This window comes from Thermobia domestica, chromosome 5 (assembly GCF_964235325.1).
Source record: "Thermobia domestica chromosome 5, izTheDome1.hap1.1, whole genome shotgun sequence".
NCBI classification, from domain to species: domain Eukaryota; kingdom Metazoa; phylum Arthropoda; class Insecta; order Zygentoma; family Lepismatidae; genus Thermobia; species Thermobia domestica.
The window spans coordinates 13,751,223-13,769,372 of NC_137458.1; positions in this window are offsets into that span (position 1 = coordinate 13,751,223).

An 18,150-nucleotide genomic window follows, 5' to 3' on the forward strand; every position below is an offset into this window, starting at 1 on the left:
TTGCATACATATTTCATGAATTTTATTAAGTGCATAAAAATCCGATGTCTAGTGATAACTTACGCTCCATATTAATAAATCTGACTGTGTCACTGAATTCGAATATGAATCGAACAAGTACAGATACGTGTATGAGTAATTGGAAAACGTAAAAACGAAAGATGTTTTATGGTCCACTTATGCAAAGCGATTAGGTTACTCTTTATTTTCTCTGTCTGTCTGTCTGCAACGTGATTCCGGATGTAAAGTAGGGCCTATTTGTGTATCTAATTAATTAATCTAAAGTAGTGATTGGTTATCAGTTAGGTCGATCGGTTGGCTGGGAAATCCCATCGGACATCAAGATATCAATTAGGCGTAGCAATCAAAACTTTCCTACAACTGTATTATTCTCATCTGCCTTCAGTTTGAAAGTCATGATTTTTACCTTCTTGCTTTACGGAACCTTTCTTTTCTTTTTTTTTTTTAATTTTTTTTATTGTAACGCATCTGTGTTCCTGCTTTGCATCTCAATCGTCTCAGAATCGTGATTAACGTCTGCCATTTTCCTCTGTCTAACTGTTGCTTGTATTTGCACATGATATTTACAAATTGAACGTTCATTATCTAGAATTTCTCTTTTTAAATAAAGATATATTACGTGTTTGATAAACGTTATGTACTAAGGTATTCCTTCCTAGAACAACTTGCTGGCTACATAGGGTGATCATAATTTTAATAGCTAAAAACAGGACAACATATATATATATATATATATATATATATATATATATATATATATATATATATATATAGTAGACCACTGTGCATATACGCGTATATTCTGGAAACAGACACATTCATATTTAGTGGAAACGAAATTTTTCACTAAATTCGGAGTGTAAACGAACACAACAATAAAACCATAAATTGTATTCGTATGCAAGATTTCCAGGTAACAAAAACTCAAAACTCGTTACACCACATAGGAATGAAATTACATAATAAACTATCAAAAATCTGTGAAACAAATATCAAATTTGCAGTTTAAAATTCATTTTAAATTATTGTAACATAATCACCTATTTTGTAGCATAGAGTAGTAGTTTAATCAGACTTTTTTTTATAAGACAAAAATTAAAATTTACTTTCTGTGTCGAGCAAATGTATATTACGTACAAATGGCAGTTATTGAAACGTTTTGTATCGCGTGACGAAGATATGAACTCAAGAGTTCCTAAGATGGATAATTAATTGAGTACATAAATTACTCCAATCGTATTTGCTTGAAGTTCCTATTACATTCAGTAAGTCAGGTTTACTAACTTGGGAGGTCCAATGTTGGCATCTCATCAAAGGTGCTTATTATGGGGGTGAGGATGAGCCAATTAACTTCTAGTGTACTAAGCATAAATTGTTTATCAGAGTGTAGGCTAAGGATCTCTATCAGAATGCTATGGCTAAGAATCTCTAATTTTAAAATACCGGCGTGTTGCCTTCCACACGTCTGGAAACAACCACGATTTCTGTTTCCGCACTTAAATCGCATAACAGACTGCTCGGGACGCACACGATCCTCAGAAGAAAAAAAAACTTCTGTAGACAACGAACATCTCCTTGCGTTTTACTGACTTTTCTGGCGTAGCCAACACCCAACCAATACCCTCGCCCAGCAGGTGCCAAGCTACCAGCATCTCACGCCATGTCCATAATGTCTGGATTTGTTATTTACATCTTTCGTTTGCATAAAACGGGACAAATACCACTTTTTTCCATCTACTGACAGGACGGCCGGGACACGCCCTGTAAACGGGACTGTCCTGGTCAAAATGGGACGTATGGTCGTCCTATGTTATAAAACTTGGTCTTTTCGTAGCAGTTCATACTGTGTGCCTGTCCTCCAACTGAACACCCGAAAATATCCTCTCTCAGCTTGGAGAATAAATTATTTTGAATAGTACCGCAAATGTCCCAGTACCACAAATGTTGATACCGCAAGTGTTGCGCTTTCAAAGCCAAAAGTGGAGGACATTTACTACTACTTCAGGCTTTCAAATGAATTTTCATAGAGCAAACAATAAGAAACAGAGAGAAGCAGTGTTTTGGAACTAAGTTAGCGTTCTGAAAAAATAGGTACCATCATCTCTCTTAAACCTCTATTCAAACCGGAAGTGGCAGACATCGGTTTTAGCGTTGATTGCTATAAAATAAAAACGGTAATAGATAGCGAGAAAGAGTTTTCTGTAATTAATTAAACATCGCAAGAATATATTTCATGTCCACTCATCTTCTTAATAAAACCAGGAGTGATAGATATTTCCTTCCACTTCCGGTTTCAATAATTATTGAGAACATATCACACCATATAAACCAAACTTGTTTACGTGGTATATACATGACACTGTTACTTATTTTAAAAATTATATATATTCTTCAATAATTTTCTCAGCTGAAGTGTCGATAATTTCAACCTGGTTTGATTTGGTGTCAACATCTCTTTTTATTACGAAGCCTATATCAGACTAGAGCTAGTATTTTAAAAAAGATTGATTTTCAGTTTAGCGTCTCCTTCAGCAGGGAGGCTATATGAGACGTGGACCTACAGTTTAACGTGGAATCCGAACCCATGAGCTCTCGCAAGAATCGAACCCAGATATCGCAGTGTTTAAAATAGTATCCGGAGAAGTTTTCAATCACGTAAAGCTCTTTCCACTTAGTTGTCTCGTAATTCGCCTCCGTTCTAAATTTTATGTTACCCAATACGATAAGACACCAATATGTGTAGGTTCTTCGAGGGTAGTTAAAAACGCCTATGCTCTTTACGGGAACTGGAATTGTTGCCGAACCTCCAATCGGTTTCGTTTCACGATCGTCAGCATAACATCTCAAACCAATCGCCTATAGCACAGAGGCTAATCACTTGGCCACGAATTAGTCCTAGAAGCGACAGGAACTATTATCTGTCCTATGAGCGACCAATTCATTTACATTGAGATGATGGAAGATGATATGATTCCTTCTTGTAAAACATGTTTGCCTCTGGTGATATTACCGTCCGAACAACCTTGCTATGAAAAATGTACGTGCTGGTTAGTGTTAGTGCAAATAAAACTTATCTTAATTTTGAGTTAGATTTGGCATAAAACCTACCAAATGACAACGAGACAAGAGGAATATTTTCATGAAAGTATATTTTTATGTAATTATTGAAAATCCTATTGTTATGTCCTCTTTCTTCAAAAGCTCAGCTTTCTGTACTTAATCTAATTACTCAGTAAGCAAAGAAATATATTTTATTTTGGAAAACTTAAACGTATAATGTTTCGCTAACTATCTACGTTTTAGACTCCCTAAAACTATGAATAAAACGAGAAAAACATTTCAATAATAAAAGCCAGCTTTTAAGATCCTTCACATCTGATTGGCTATTTCCAACCAATCTCACTAATTACAATGCAGTGCACTGTAAACAATCCAAAAGGTAAACAAAATCTTTAAATTACCAGAGTAATTTCTTAATTGTTAATTAAAAAGGCTGTATGTTCCTTGTAACTGCGAAACGGCTTTAAGAAATGAGACCTTTAGAAACATAAATTTTTCATAGTACATTTTGTTAGGTACTAAATCACATTAGCATGAAACTAGTTAAAGAAGAAGGAACGTCATTTTCTTCCATTATCTTAGTATGAACGAATCGGTGACACATAGGCCATTAACAGATCGAATCGGTCGCTCATAAGATAGTTAACAGTTCCTGTCGTACATAAGACTGTCGCAAGTAGGACGACATCCTTGGCCACAAGTTGTACTATTTCGATTTGATATCTCACTACATATTAGAAAAAAATATTTATTTCAATGGTTCAGTGGCGGCTTTTGAGGAATTGTATTGGTGCAGGCTAAGAGAAGGGAATTTATTTAAAGTGTTAAAGCCTTCTGTTTCAACTGTGCCCCTTCTGGGGCTGCTGTCGATGTGTGTTCTCCCATATCTTCCTCGAAACAGGAGGGACAAGTTGCTGTGGCCGAGATCTTTCAATTGTTGAATACGGACAGCGTTGCCACATTTTTTAACAGACTCCAATTTGCGCTGTCTTGTTAGCCATCTAAGTAGTGTACGATCTTCACTCGCCAAGATCAAAGGACTAAATGAGAAATTGGCAACACAGAAGAGGTAAATCACTTATTTCTCCAAAGCAAAGAGAGGGTAATGGGGGTGGGGCCGAAGTATACTTCACATATTTTCCGAGGGTGCACTTGAAATAAAAAGGCTCTAATTCTTATAGTGAGCTTTCTAAAGCTGTATGAAGCTTTCCTTACCTTAGAATTGTAACGATAAAATTTAAAGAAAGATTTACCAATATGACTTCCCTCAGGAGCCGCCATTGCAACAGCCACATGTAAAGTGAATAATAAAACAATAACGTTGACGCAATTTTTTTTTTATTCAGATGCAAAGCTCTTTGATCGTGCTTTATTTTCCTTCCCTTTGTGTGTTCTTTCCTGTGATCCTTGCTTTATAAAGATATTCTGTCTGTAATATTATAAAATGTTATGTCACGAGTTTTCTTACTGACCGGATACAAAATAACCGTTAAAAAAAAATCAGACCAAATGAATGGAAAACATGAATAACAATCCGTCAGTTACACCCAGAGCTTGAACCAGTATTGTCTTATTTTTGATATACATCAATTTAAACTTATCTGTAACGAAAATGGATGTACAATTTTTTGGTGTTATTGTTGAATAAATAAACAAAAGAGTTGAAGTTTCGTGAGCTGAACCTGACAGTGGGTGGAAGATTACATGTTTGTTGATGAGTTAGAGACTCACGATTTGTTTCGTAAATTGTTTTAAGAGGTCGTCGCAATTGATTTCCCGTTTCAAGACTTCCAAACTATGCTGTACTCCGTTCCGTCTCGTTTATCTGACGTAAATCATCATAAACAGCGACAAATGGTTTATGATATGGATTGGGTGACTCAAAAAGATAGGTTTCATGTCCCCCTTTTATCCCTCAATTGAAGTCAGAAGTGGTACTTTTGATGCTGAATCAAAGAGCACAAACGGGAAGACATAGATGAAACAAATCTTTCATACACATATACTCAAGAGTAAGAACAGGCAAACCGTTTTTCTAAAAAATAAAAAGCAGAAATCGGTTTCTGAAAAAAAGAAAAATCATTTCCGTTTTCCAAAAACCGGTTCGTTTTTCACCGAAACTGCTTTTATCTTTCTTCAAAAACCGATTTGAGTTTCCACAAACCATTTTCATTTTTCTGCCAATTATTTTGAGTTTTTACTGAAACCATTGCAGTCGCGTACTAAGATTTTTTTCTTGGGAGGAGTCCAGGCCCGTCTCCATGGGGGTCTAGGGGGCCGCTCCCCCCTAAATTTTTACTGGCCCCCTCTAAAATTTTCACGGTAGGCTTGCAAATGAACTATAATATGGGATGAACTAATATTTTTGGATCAGACCCCCCTAACTTCCACCGCCCCCCCTACATTTTCGGGCTGGCTACGGGCCTGGAGGGGTCCAATCCGATAGATGTCCCCGCTGGAGGATGTTTGTTGCCATGTAACAGCGAGATACGTAACTTCTTCTATTTTTGTGTCAATAATTCAAAATGGAATATGGATAGCAACTGTTAATAACACCGTTACCCGTTAGGATGTTAACGGATTGACTCCATTAAAGCTACTTATCCTTGTATTATCGGCAACCGACATTTCTTTGTTACTGTACAGGTTGCATAGAAGCTAGGGTATGTTAGGATTTTAAACGGGATATGGATAGCCACCGTTACCCGTGAATGTGTTAACGCATTGACTCCATTAACAAACTTTGAAGAGATAATTGTATTAGAAAATCTACTTATCTCTGCATTGTAGGCAACCAGCATTTCTTTGCTGCTGTGAAGGTTGCATAGAATCTAGGGAATGCTATGGGTTTTAGACGGAATATGAATAATAACCGTTACCCAAGGAGATTATTAACCGATTGACTCCAATAACAAATTCGGTCGAAATAATGGTAATAAGAAAATCTATTTATCTTTCCATTATAGGCAACTAGCATTTCTTTGCTACTGTGCAGGTTGCATAGATACTAAGGAATGTTACAGATTTTAAACGGGATATGAATAGTAACCGTTACTCATTAAAACCTTAACGGATTGAATAAATGAACGAATTCGGCCGAGGTAATCGCTCTACCTATCTATTGCTAAAAATAATTTTAAAAAATCGGTTCCGTTTAAGAGTTATCGTTTGGAGTAACGGACGAACGAAGAACTAACATTAGAATATCCCACTTGCGCTATCTAAAAACGGAAAGCAGAACATAGGCATTTAATAAAATTAAGGAATCTATAGCGATATGTTTGAAACCAAGTCATCAGTGTCTTCGAGTAGTAACAGCAAAGATGTAGGCACTGAGGGTGCTGGAAATTGGAGGTCCGAACCCCCAAAATGAAGTTCGTCTCTTACATATTTATTAAGCTTGTCTAATACTTTCTAGGAATGTGAAAGAAAACCATTTAAAAGATTAGATTTTTCGCGTCAACACACTAAAATAATTAAACTTAATACAATTGATGTTAATCGTCACTCTATACTCTCATTTGCCTAATTGGATGCGAATTTATTGCCATATTACTGCATACTGTTAGTTTCAGTTTTACTGGTGACAACAATGATATTATAATAATTACCAGATTTTAATGTTAATATAGCAAAAAGGCTGCCAATTTGATCTTTTCAAAACTGTTTTTTGAAATCATTTATCACCAATATAAACGTAGTGAAACAACTGGACTGCCATAAAAGATTACTTTTACCTTATGAAAGGAAATGGTTTTCCTTTAGTTTAACGTCCCATAATTATGCCTTTTAGTCTAAAAGAGACAATGATAAATGAAAATAAATTGTTGAAATACTATTTTTTGGTCTCCCATCGAGAGTCGAACTCGGGACCACGTGCACCAAAGACACACGAGCCAGCCACTAGATCATTGAAATATATTTTAATATCAAAATAATTATGTACCCTATAATGTCGAATCGAGTCTCAAATTATTGCTTGGTGCTACTTGATGCTTTCTTGTAGTATTTTCACCGCTGTTTTTAATTCTGTTCTCCCCCAACAGGTGGCTCTGATATCTTTGAGGAAATGTCTGATGCCTATTAATTAGATAGTCTTTTACAGGTGGAAATTGTGTGAAAAATCGTTGTTTCAGACTTATTCAGTTATTAAATAATGTTCCAATAGTTTTCTGAGTTAAATTGTGCATTTATTGTAACAAGATTGTGCAGTAATTGTGACTTGTATATTTCATGGGTAAAGTAATAAGTGATACGTCACCACGCAAATAAGGGATGATACTTGCTCTGAAACCAGCGGGCTTTCCACAGCAGCAGATAGCTGCAAAAGTTAGTGTGGATCACACAACAGTAGGAAGAGATCTTAGGAAGCAAAATAACCTTGCAACTAGGGATGCGCACGAGACGAGTCGAGAGAGAATTTTCCTGACAAAATTCGAGTCGAGACACAGCTCTTCCAATAGAAAAATATACGTTTTACGAGTCGAGACATCACTTTTACAGCACATTTTCGAGACGAGACAGCCTCAAATCTTGTCTCGTGCGCATCCCTACTTGCAACTCATCTTTGAGAAGAAATTGTGGGGGAAAATCAAAAATAAATCCACGTGTTGTGCGAAAAATAAAAGCAGTAGCTTTAAGCGATTGATCTTCTATCACAAGAAAACTTGCTCGAACTGTTTCTGGTGGTGTTGGTGTCACTGTGTCCCACATGACCATTGTCAGGGCACAGAAGAAAGAAGAAATTTCCAAGAAGAAAACACGGGAAAGCCTTGTCTTGCGGAAAAGCACATCAAAGCGAGGAAACAGTTTTGTGACATATATGATACCCGGGTGTTGACCAATGGAAACACGTAATATTTTCTGACGAAAAGAAATTTATTCTCTTTGGGAATGATAGCAGTGACAAGCTCTGGATGAGGAAGGGTAAGGTACTGAAGAGTGATTGCGTTTTGGCAACACAGAAGTTCACCGCAAGTGTTATGGTGTGGGGTTGTTTCACCTCGAGAGATATAGGCAGACTGGAAATTTGAGCTGGAACCTCTTCTGCCGAACAATACATCACAATATTATCGAAAAGTGTATTGCCAATTACTAGAGATTACTTTTCATGTGAAAATTTAGATTATTTCATCTTCCAACACGATAACGCTCCCTGTCACAGAGCACGAGTAGTTAATACCTGGTGGTCTGAGATGGGCATTAACCGGCTGTGGTGGCTACCGAGCTCCCCTGATATGAACCCCATTGAGAATTTATGGCACCTCATGTCCCGTCGGCTTCAGGGAAAAACCTTTAAGACCAGAACAGAGCCCATTTAAGCCATTGTTGCCTTATCGTCCCACTTAACAGAGATTGATGTGTTGCAAGCATTGGTTTACAGCATGTCACAGAGGTTGGCAGCATTGAAGGCGGCTAAGGTATGGCATATGATGTTCTGAGATATATTTATAGGAAAATGAACTTTTTTTGTTTATCTTAGTATTCATTAGGTCTTCCTTTGCAATATGTTAATAGTGTTACTTTATTCCGAAGCAACTTACCGAGATTATTTGTATCATATAGCCGTAAATTATGGCATTACGTGAAAAATTAATTTGTAATTTATTAACATACATACCAGCCAAGACCTCGGATAGATGTAATGTTTAATATGAACCAGTGGCGGATCCAGGGGGCGATCGGGGCAATGGTCCCCCCCCCAAGAAAATAGGAAACTTTTCTTTTTATTTTATATATAAATAAAACCATTCCAGAGTTTGGAGCTCTTAAAAGTAGCTCTAAGTAGCAGTATTACAACCCACCTCCCCTCAGAAGTCCGTCCTAGATCCGCCCCTGATATGAACCGTATTGTTTGCTGTGAATAATCAAAACCATAATATTCCCTTCACTGGGTTAAGTGGTGCAGTTATTTTGTTCGGCGTCGACTTTCCAAAATTTATGTGGGTGCATATCAATATGGGACATGTGATATGTTTTCAGGGGGGTTTCGATATTTTTTGATTGATTGATTTCCTTTTAGTTAATTTCTTTTATGAATACTGTCATAAAGGGCTATGCTGTGATAAAGTAAAATATACCGGTACTATAAGGATAAGTTGGGACTGCCCTAACACGACTAACTTAAACGCAAGAGAAACGGGTACAAACTCAGGACCAAAAAATCTTCATAAAAGCAAATAATTTTATTGGTATTGCAGAAAGAATTTGCAAAAATTTTATTGTGAACACAAACTACAAAATGACTAACTTATGTATGTTGATAGGTTACCTTTGAATAAACACATTTCAAACAAACAATTACGTTTCAGAGGTTAGAAATTTTAACTTCCATCTCAATGTTACAACTTATTATTATTATTATTATTATTATTATTATTATTATTATTATTATTATTATTATTATAAATAGTAGTAGTAGTAGTAGTAGTTTTTGTTGATGGTAAGTGAGACATAAATATTTATTTTATTTTGTAGTCGGCGCATTATATATATATATATATATATATATATATATATATATATATATATATATATATATATAGGGCGGACAATTTATCTGGGACATCCATGATAAAGGAGAAAACGAAAGAGGGAGAAAAGTGAAACTTTGCAGGAAGCAACCATAAGGAGGGCGACATCGTTCTACGTATTAAACACTACCCAGTGAACAGTGTTGCCATCCCAGTTTAAAATTCCATTTTTTCAAATGACACTACCCTATATATATGCACGTATGTATGTACACGTGTATTTTTTTGTAAAGTTATTAACATTTTCAGATTGTGAAATAAGATTTTTTTTTTTTTTTTGCTTATGTAAAATCTGTCTCCTTGAAAAAGTCATGTTCTTACAGACACACATGCTGGCTACAGCACTGCATAGTCAGCCAGAAACTATCATTGGCGAGAGTAGGAGTTTGTCCGGATATTTTTCCGCGTAGAACACGTTACTTTTTGGACATAACTTGAGAGATCTCGGCAGCTAGGATTTTTTTTTTTTTCATTTGGCGAAACTTAATGCAATATTAATACCTTGGTATAGTTGCATTTCATGTCTGAGGCATTAATGCGTGGGTATAGTTTTGGGTTTGATACGCGATGACGATACTTGCCTTGGATACAAACCAGAGTACTTGTTCGTCATATTTTAAACTATAGGCCCAGTCTCAAATAGCAACTGTACAGAAAATTGATACAATATGGTATATGGTGTTTGATATATCGCATACCCGGTGGAAGAGTGTTATAACTAAAAAAATGGCAATTTTGAGTTATCATCGCTCAAAGAGAATAGAGAGAGAGAAACGACCTGTACCTGGTGGTATTTTCGCAGAAACGTAACTAAATAAATTAACCCATATATGGCAGAAATACCAGTATTCCAGGGAGCGATTTTAATAGGATACAAAGTTTAAAAGTCATTGTCCCAAGAATGTGTGTTTGTAAAGCAATTGTCCCACATTGTAACAGTCTTCCACTGGGTATGCGATATATTTTCTCAGAATCCTGTGGTTGAAATGAATCAATTATGAGTTAGTGAATAACGCCCCCCCCCAAAAAAAAATAATAATAGAATAAAAGAAAAGAAATTAACGATATTCTTTGCGAAATGTATTCGATTTTAGTGCAAAATGGTGAGTAAGTTTTTCTATAGTATCCATTGATGAAGTTTATCCGCTACACATGTACACTGTTCGTGGTTTTAAATAAGATGTACGATGAGCTATTCGACCATATGACACATTTTGACTCACCAGCAGGTTCATACAGTATGCTCGCAGTAACATAGGCATCGTGATAGAGCGTTTATGGTCCCTTTTCAGCAGTTTTGCCTTTGTAACCTAAATACGTATGCCCATGAAATGTAACTCAGTGTGGAGTGTGATTCTTAACGGGTCTAGGTCAAAACCCCCACAGCCAAAACCCCCACACTCAAGAAATGTCAAAACACCCACACAAACGGTCATAACCCCCACACAAATGGACAAATCTCCCAAACGCACGAACGGTCAAAACCCCCACAGCCAAAACCCCCACACTCTAGAAATGTCAAAACGCCCACACAATCGGTCATAACCCCCACACAAATGGACAAAACAGCCACACATAGCAACGGTCATAATCCCCACATAAATGGACAAAACTCCCACAAAATCGGACAAATCCCCCACACTCTGAAATGATCGTCATTTCACGACTTTGTTGCTGCTCTTTATGACGCCCAAGATGAATAGTTGCAACATCAGTTTAAGTGGAATAAAAAATGTTATTAAAAAGTACAAGGGCAATACATGAGTATGGGGGTTTTGTCAATTTGTGTGGCAGTTGTGACTATTTCTGCATGTGGGTGTTTTGTCCATTTGTGTGGGGGTTTTGTCCATTTATGTGGGGATTGTGACCGTTGCTATGTGTGGCTGTTTTGTCCATTTGTGTGGGAGTTATGACCGTTGGAGGTTATGACCGTCTACCAGTGTGGGGGTTTTGGCTGTGGGGGTTATGACCGTTCGTGTATTTGGGAGATTTGTCCATTTGTGTGGGGGTTATGACCGATCGTGTGGGCGTTTTGACATTTCTTGAGTGTGGGGGTTTTGGCTGTGGGGGTTTTGACCGTTCGTGCGTTTGGGAGATTTGTCCATTTGTGTGGGGGTTATGACCGTTTGTGTGGGCGTTTTGACATTTCTTGAGTGTGGGGGTTTTGGCTGTGGGGGTTTTGACCGGTTCCCTTCTTTAACAGCTTGTGTAAGATGCTGCTGGAGTTCCTCTGTCATTTGTACCGTAGTCACACGACGGCCCTGCGCGACAACTCGATTTAATTTTAGGCGGGATCTGTCATGAAGGGCTTCCTTCCGACCACGTTTGAGGGTCGCGACTAGGAGGAGTAAGTAGCACACGTGTCCCGGGCCATGGTTAGAGGGGCACCTAAAAGGGTAATATATATGTAAATAAATTGAGGAGCGCCAAATTTTGTGTTTGCCCCGGGTACAGTCATAATCTCCATGGGGGGCACTGTCCCTCGCGATACACCCATAACACTTGCCACTTTCATCAAACTTGCATCACATAGCCGAGCGCCAACAATTGCATTCTTTGGAGATCAGAGAGCAATTTGCACTTTTACACTATTACCATCTGCTCAGTTCACAGCACACTGCTGTTCTACTGAACGCTGCGGAGTTTTCGCTAACACGCCACCACCAAATGCCCAACATTACAGTCGCAGTGTAACCGTTGTCATCCCAGGCACCTGACGTGTTTACATTCCAAGCGTCTATGATCGATGTATTGATATTTCTATATATTGACATTATCGACATCGATTTTCGATATCCAACCTCGACGTCGGACCTACATAATTCTGAATTCTGAGAGGCGCAAGAAAATTTTTAGTTTTACCTAGTGAAGGCTTTTGAGGGTTATCACATCGATCAAAAATTAGAATTTAGCGCTGCGGACTGAGTGCAGAGGTAATTGTTATATACAGGATTTGAGACAGTGGATAGGCTCTCTTCCCTTAGATGGTGCCGAGAATTTTGGTTTTTTGCTTGTGTGATTTCCCTCAAAAACTGCCACTGTATAGTATTGAATGTTTTTAAAAGCATGACTGTACATGACTCAGTGTACGTCAAAGAACTTCTTTTCACCTTAACTCTGTTTAGCCTATGTCAAAGAAGACAACTAAAGAAATTACTGGAGCAAGAATTATTCCGTTTTACTCAAAGTTCTCGTGAACAAATTTGTAGTCGTATTTTGTTTGATAAATAATGCTAATTTTACATTGTTTATTTTTTCTCTTCTCAATGTCTTAATTAATACTTATGATCATTGTTCTAGTTTGGTGTCAGTCACGAAATTAACCGATGTCAGAAGTAAAAAAAGGAAATGAAGAGATGAGGAGATTACGTCCTCCTTAACATTGTGTTGACGTCATCTATTCAAAAGAGGAACTGGAAAGAAAATGAAGACACGAAGAAAGGAGAACGAAGAAGGAGCTCCCGAACAGTGTTGGGAAAATCCCACTTTTTTTATTATTACTTTGTTACCTGTCACATTTTACTCTACTGAATTTATCATTGGCGTCTCTGGCATGTAAAATTTGGGGGGGACATTAAAGGAAATGATCTAACTGCTAGTATTTCAGTGGAGTTTTAGATTATGTCACTTCAAAATATTGGGGGGGACACGTCCCCCCCGTCCCCCCTGCCAGAGACGCCCATGGAATTTATACTGTAACTTCTGGCAGGAAATAGACACTACTTGAAGAGTGAATAAAGCAGCCGAAAACATTCGAAATGTGCGAGTGAAGACCGGTGGATATTAGTTGGATGGAGCGAAAATGCAAAATGTTAGCCAAAGGACCCCGCACAATCGTTATGGAAATTGGATTTCGGTGGAATTGCTTGAAAGCGTGATATGTTGTAGATATTGTGATCCTGAGGAAAAGTCTCAATGAGCACAACCATCATCACTGACCGTTTGGCCACTACAGGTCGACTTTTGAGAAAACAGCAGAAGGTAACTATATTCTGGATTTCGGTGGGGTTGTATAAAACCGTGAAAAGCCTTAGATATTCTAATCTTATCTTAAAACCCGGAAAAAGGATGGAGAAGGTAGCGCCCAAAAATGTTTTAACATAGGTAACATCGCGATACTTATCTTGAGGATCAAAGAAAAGACCCGGAAAACCCTACTCGCTTTTTCACAAACCTTTGCACTCTTCAAAAACAAACCGCGTAACTCAATTTATATCACTCAAGAAAAAAAAAAAAAAACTTGAAAATGTAAAAGCTCCATTGTTAAACTTGTATTTCAGATTTACGAACACAAAAGTACAAAATTGTACGAAAAACTGAATATTGCTCAAGTAAACATAATATTTGATGTCAACAATGCTCATTTAACTTATGTATGTTTGTAGACATCCAAAAAAAATAATTTGAGTTGCAATAGTATGTTGAGATATTAAAATAATACTTGGGGTCCCCAGAAGACCCCAGCTTGGTAAACAACGTTGACGAGTTAGGCTTGGTACGTTAAGGGTTAAATGAACATTTAAGAGTCGTAAGAATGATTGTTCGTTCTCAGGAGTAACAAAATATCTGAAAAAATCTTCAAAGGATACTAAAATTGTAATCCATTCAATAAATAAACTCTTTCGCTTTTTTTCCTTTTTTTTTTTTTTTTTTTAATAATGAACAATTATCCACATGTTCTCTTGCCTCTACTTGAGAGTCACGTAGTGATCCGAAACACAGTTTTGAAATGGATGGGGGTAAAAGAGCATATGTTTTAGTACATCTGCTAGTCAAGCTAATAAATATAGTAAGACAACAAAGACTAGAGAACATAGTAAGATCCAATAGCTATGATTCTAATTTTCCATGTTATCCCTTGACGCTATGGGCAGGCTAAATAAAATTTAGTAGTGATAGATTGAATATTTTGAACAATTAATGCGAACTCCCTGATATATAGAGGACGAAGATTTATGGTCAACCACGATTAGCCATGATTTGCAGTTACAGGAAAAATTTAAGAGATTGTTCAGCCCGGCTTCCAGGCATGGACGTCCGCAGGACTTTTTCAAGGAGGTAAAATACTGATTCCACGGGGGAAGGGGGGACAAAAGACCGACACACAAACTCAGTCGCGAATACACAATATTTTGATACACGAGGGCACATAATACATCAAGTAAAACAACAGTTATTTACGCGCATATGCTTATTAACTACAGTAAATAATCTATAATACCAGATACTATATTATTTAATATGAATATATTAAGTGTTATAACATTTAAGTAAGCAAATTAGTATGTCTTGACATGCACTTCCAAAAACCTTTCAAAACCCTGGGTGGCAACGTCCCCTTTGCCCCTTCCCCGCTGCGGGCAGCCATGCTTCCTAGTGTTCTGTGTCTATATTTATATGCTGCTTCAAAGATTCAGGAGAGAGAAAATCCATCTTGGTAATCTATCAGAAGTCCATGCCATTTCATTTTCAATCTCCCGCTCTTCGGTTTGTTTCTTAATTTGTTAGCTCGAGGTTTTCTATAAACTTTTTAGTCTGTTAGTTGGCAACATTTACACACTGCCGTCTGCGTTGTTTACAAGAGCTGCAAAGCTTCGTGAAAAAACGAATAGACAGGATTGCAGTCCCGGGCCAAACCTCCCGAATGCAAGCAAGTGTTCTAACAACTGATCTAGGGTTGCTCGGTAGCCACAAATTAAAACTTTTTCTCAGGATCACATCTACAACATCACAGTTTCATTCATTTTCACCGAAATCTAAAATATCGTTACCTTCTGCTATTTTCGAAAAGTGCCTCATAGTGGCCAAACGGTTAGTGATTGCGGTTGTGCCCATTAAGAATTTTTCTCAGGATCACAATATCTACAACATATCACTATTTCAAGCAATTCCACCGAAACCCAGAGTATCGTTATCTTCTGCCACTTCCAAAAAAGTGGCCTTGTAGTGGAAAAACGGTCAGGAGTTGGTGCACAGTAAAAAAGGGTGTGTTAATTCAACTCAATTTTAACACAAGGCAGTGCTTCTAGTGTGACTACCACTATGCGGTGTTGGTTCAACACAGACCCCGTAGTGTTGGCGTTTAACATAGGGGGTGTGTTACGTCTTTAACACACAACCGGTGTTGAGCGGTGTTAAATTCGGATCTGTGTTAGTATTTTCGGTGTTGATTCGACACCATGTCAGGGTCGGTAGTGTGGAGAAAAGTGTTGAGTGTTACTTGTGGCGGTGTTGCATCAACACGAAGAAAGTAACACAGTGTGTAGTGGGTTAATTATTTTGTGTTAATATTACACCATGTCAAGTATCAATATAACACAGTCCCTGTGCTACTTCAACATCATTTTCTTATTATTTCAACACACAATCTGTGTCATAATTCAAGGACAAGGCCGTATAAGTAACACCGTTTTGGTATTAATTCAACACTCCCTGAGTTGAAATTCAAGGTCAGACCACCAGATTAACACCGTTTTTGGTGTTAGTTCGACCTCACTTCCGTGTTACTACGACACCTATTGCGGTGTTGAAATAACTCCGTGTGTGGTGTTGATGTAACCATTTTGCTGTGTTGGAAAACCATGTGGTGTGCACGCAAAAGCTTACCGAAGATTCTAATTTTAAAAGTAAGAATAGTAAACTACAGAACACTTCATATAGAAAATCTTCATAAAAATTTTTGTCGCCCTCCCCAACATTTATTGAGAAGTATTTCTTGATAGTGCGAAACACAACCTTCGCCAACATCTTGTTCAAGAATGATAGGAAACTCTTACCTATATACTTATAATATGTATGCCTCTTAATTGTACTTGTTTTCCGCCATTTTTGAAGCAAAGTCCCCGGTGTTGACTGGTGAGCTCTAGTGCAGTGTAGAAGTGACATAGTAATACGATGTTGTTTCTCGCTGTTGACACATTTCTTCAGAAACATTATGTAAAACAATTGAAAACACATCGCGCGGTTTGCATGTTGAAATTTTGCGTATACCTGGATTTGTTTAAGTATTTCTTTCTACTGTGTTTGTCTGTACCTTCAATTCATAAGCCTTTATAATTAGATGCCCAACATATTTGGCAATCACGCACAAAACAACACCGAAGATTCTACACTGTGTTAATTTAACACACAGACTGTGTGTCATTTCAACTACCGGCATTCGACACACAACTCCAAATGGAGAGTGAGTTGTTCTAACCACCTATTTGTGTTATATTTTACACAATCGTGTTAACACATAGGCATGTCATTGAAATAACACAACGATTTTTACAGTGTAAGTTGAAACAAATTTGGGTTCCCCCCCATATATATATATATATATAGAGAGAGAGAGAGAGGGGGGGTAACAAAAATGTACGACAAAATTTCAGGAGTGGATTCCTTATGGATAGACAAGCAAAAAAGTTGATATGACCATATGTAGGAAAATGCATCGTTACAGAGTTACGCCATTGAGCCGCCTAATGGTGTAAAATAGTCACATTCTGGTCGCTCCTTAATGTGACTCGATTTAAAACTCAATAACTTAGACCCTAACTAAGCTAGGAAGATGCTTTTTGTATCTATGTATTTCTAAAGGACGACACTTTCCGCCGATATGTATTTGATATATGTGGGGGATACTACGGCGGACAGAGGAGGATAATTACGTGTTTTGTTTGTTTTTTGCATCAGGATTTTGTGGATGACATTCCTTCCCCCTTTGGGGTACACTCATAAAATCAACATCGGCGGAAAGCTTCATCCTTCAGGAACACATTGCTACTAAAATTATCTTCCTAGACTAATTAGGGTCTGAGGTATTGAGGTTTAAATTGAGTCACATTAAGGAGCGACCAGAATGTGACTATTTTACACCATTAGGCGGCTCAATAGCCGTAACTGTGTAACGATGCATTTCCCGACATATGGTCATATGAACTTTTTTGCTTGTCTACCCATAAGGAACCCACCTCTGAAATTTTGCCGTACCTTTTTGATACACCCTATATATAGAGTCTATATATATATATATATATATATATATATATATATATATATATATATATATATATATATATATATATATATATATATATATATATATATTGTAAAATGAGTACAAAATATTATGTCAGTGCTCAGCACAGACTTCGAAAAGTTTTCAAGTAAGGCGAAAATTATAATTATTACCATTTATTGACAGTTTGAAAGTTCAGTGCTGTATCTGAAATCACAGAAAAGCAAGGGCGCCGATTTCTCTGTAAATTTGGGAGGAGGGGGCATTCGGATGGAAAAAATGAAATGAAATCTTTAAGTTTTACGTCCGACGGTTATGCCGGTTAGGCTAAAGGAGACGGTGATGATGAGAGATGAGTGAAATGGTGGAATGAAGAAAGTGGGAGGAAACGGGAGAACCCCGAGAAAACCCACGAGCACGGTGTTTGTCCACCACAAAGTCCACACGGCGCGAGCTGGAATCGAACCAGGGACCCCAAGCACCGGAGGTGAACGCTCTACCACTCCCCGGCATTCGGATGGAGAAGGTGTATAC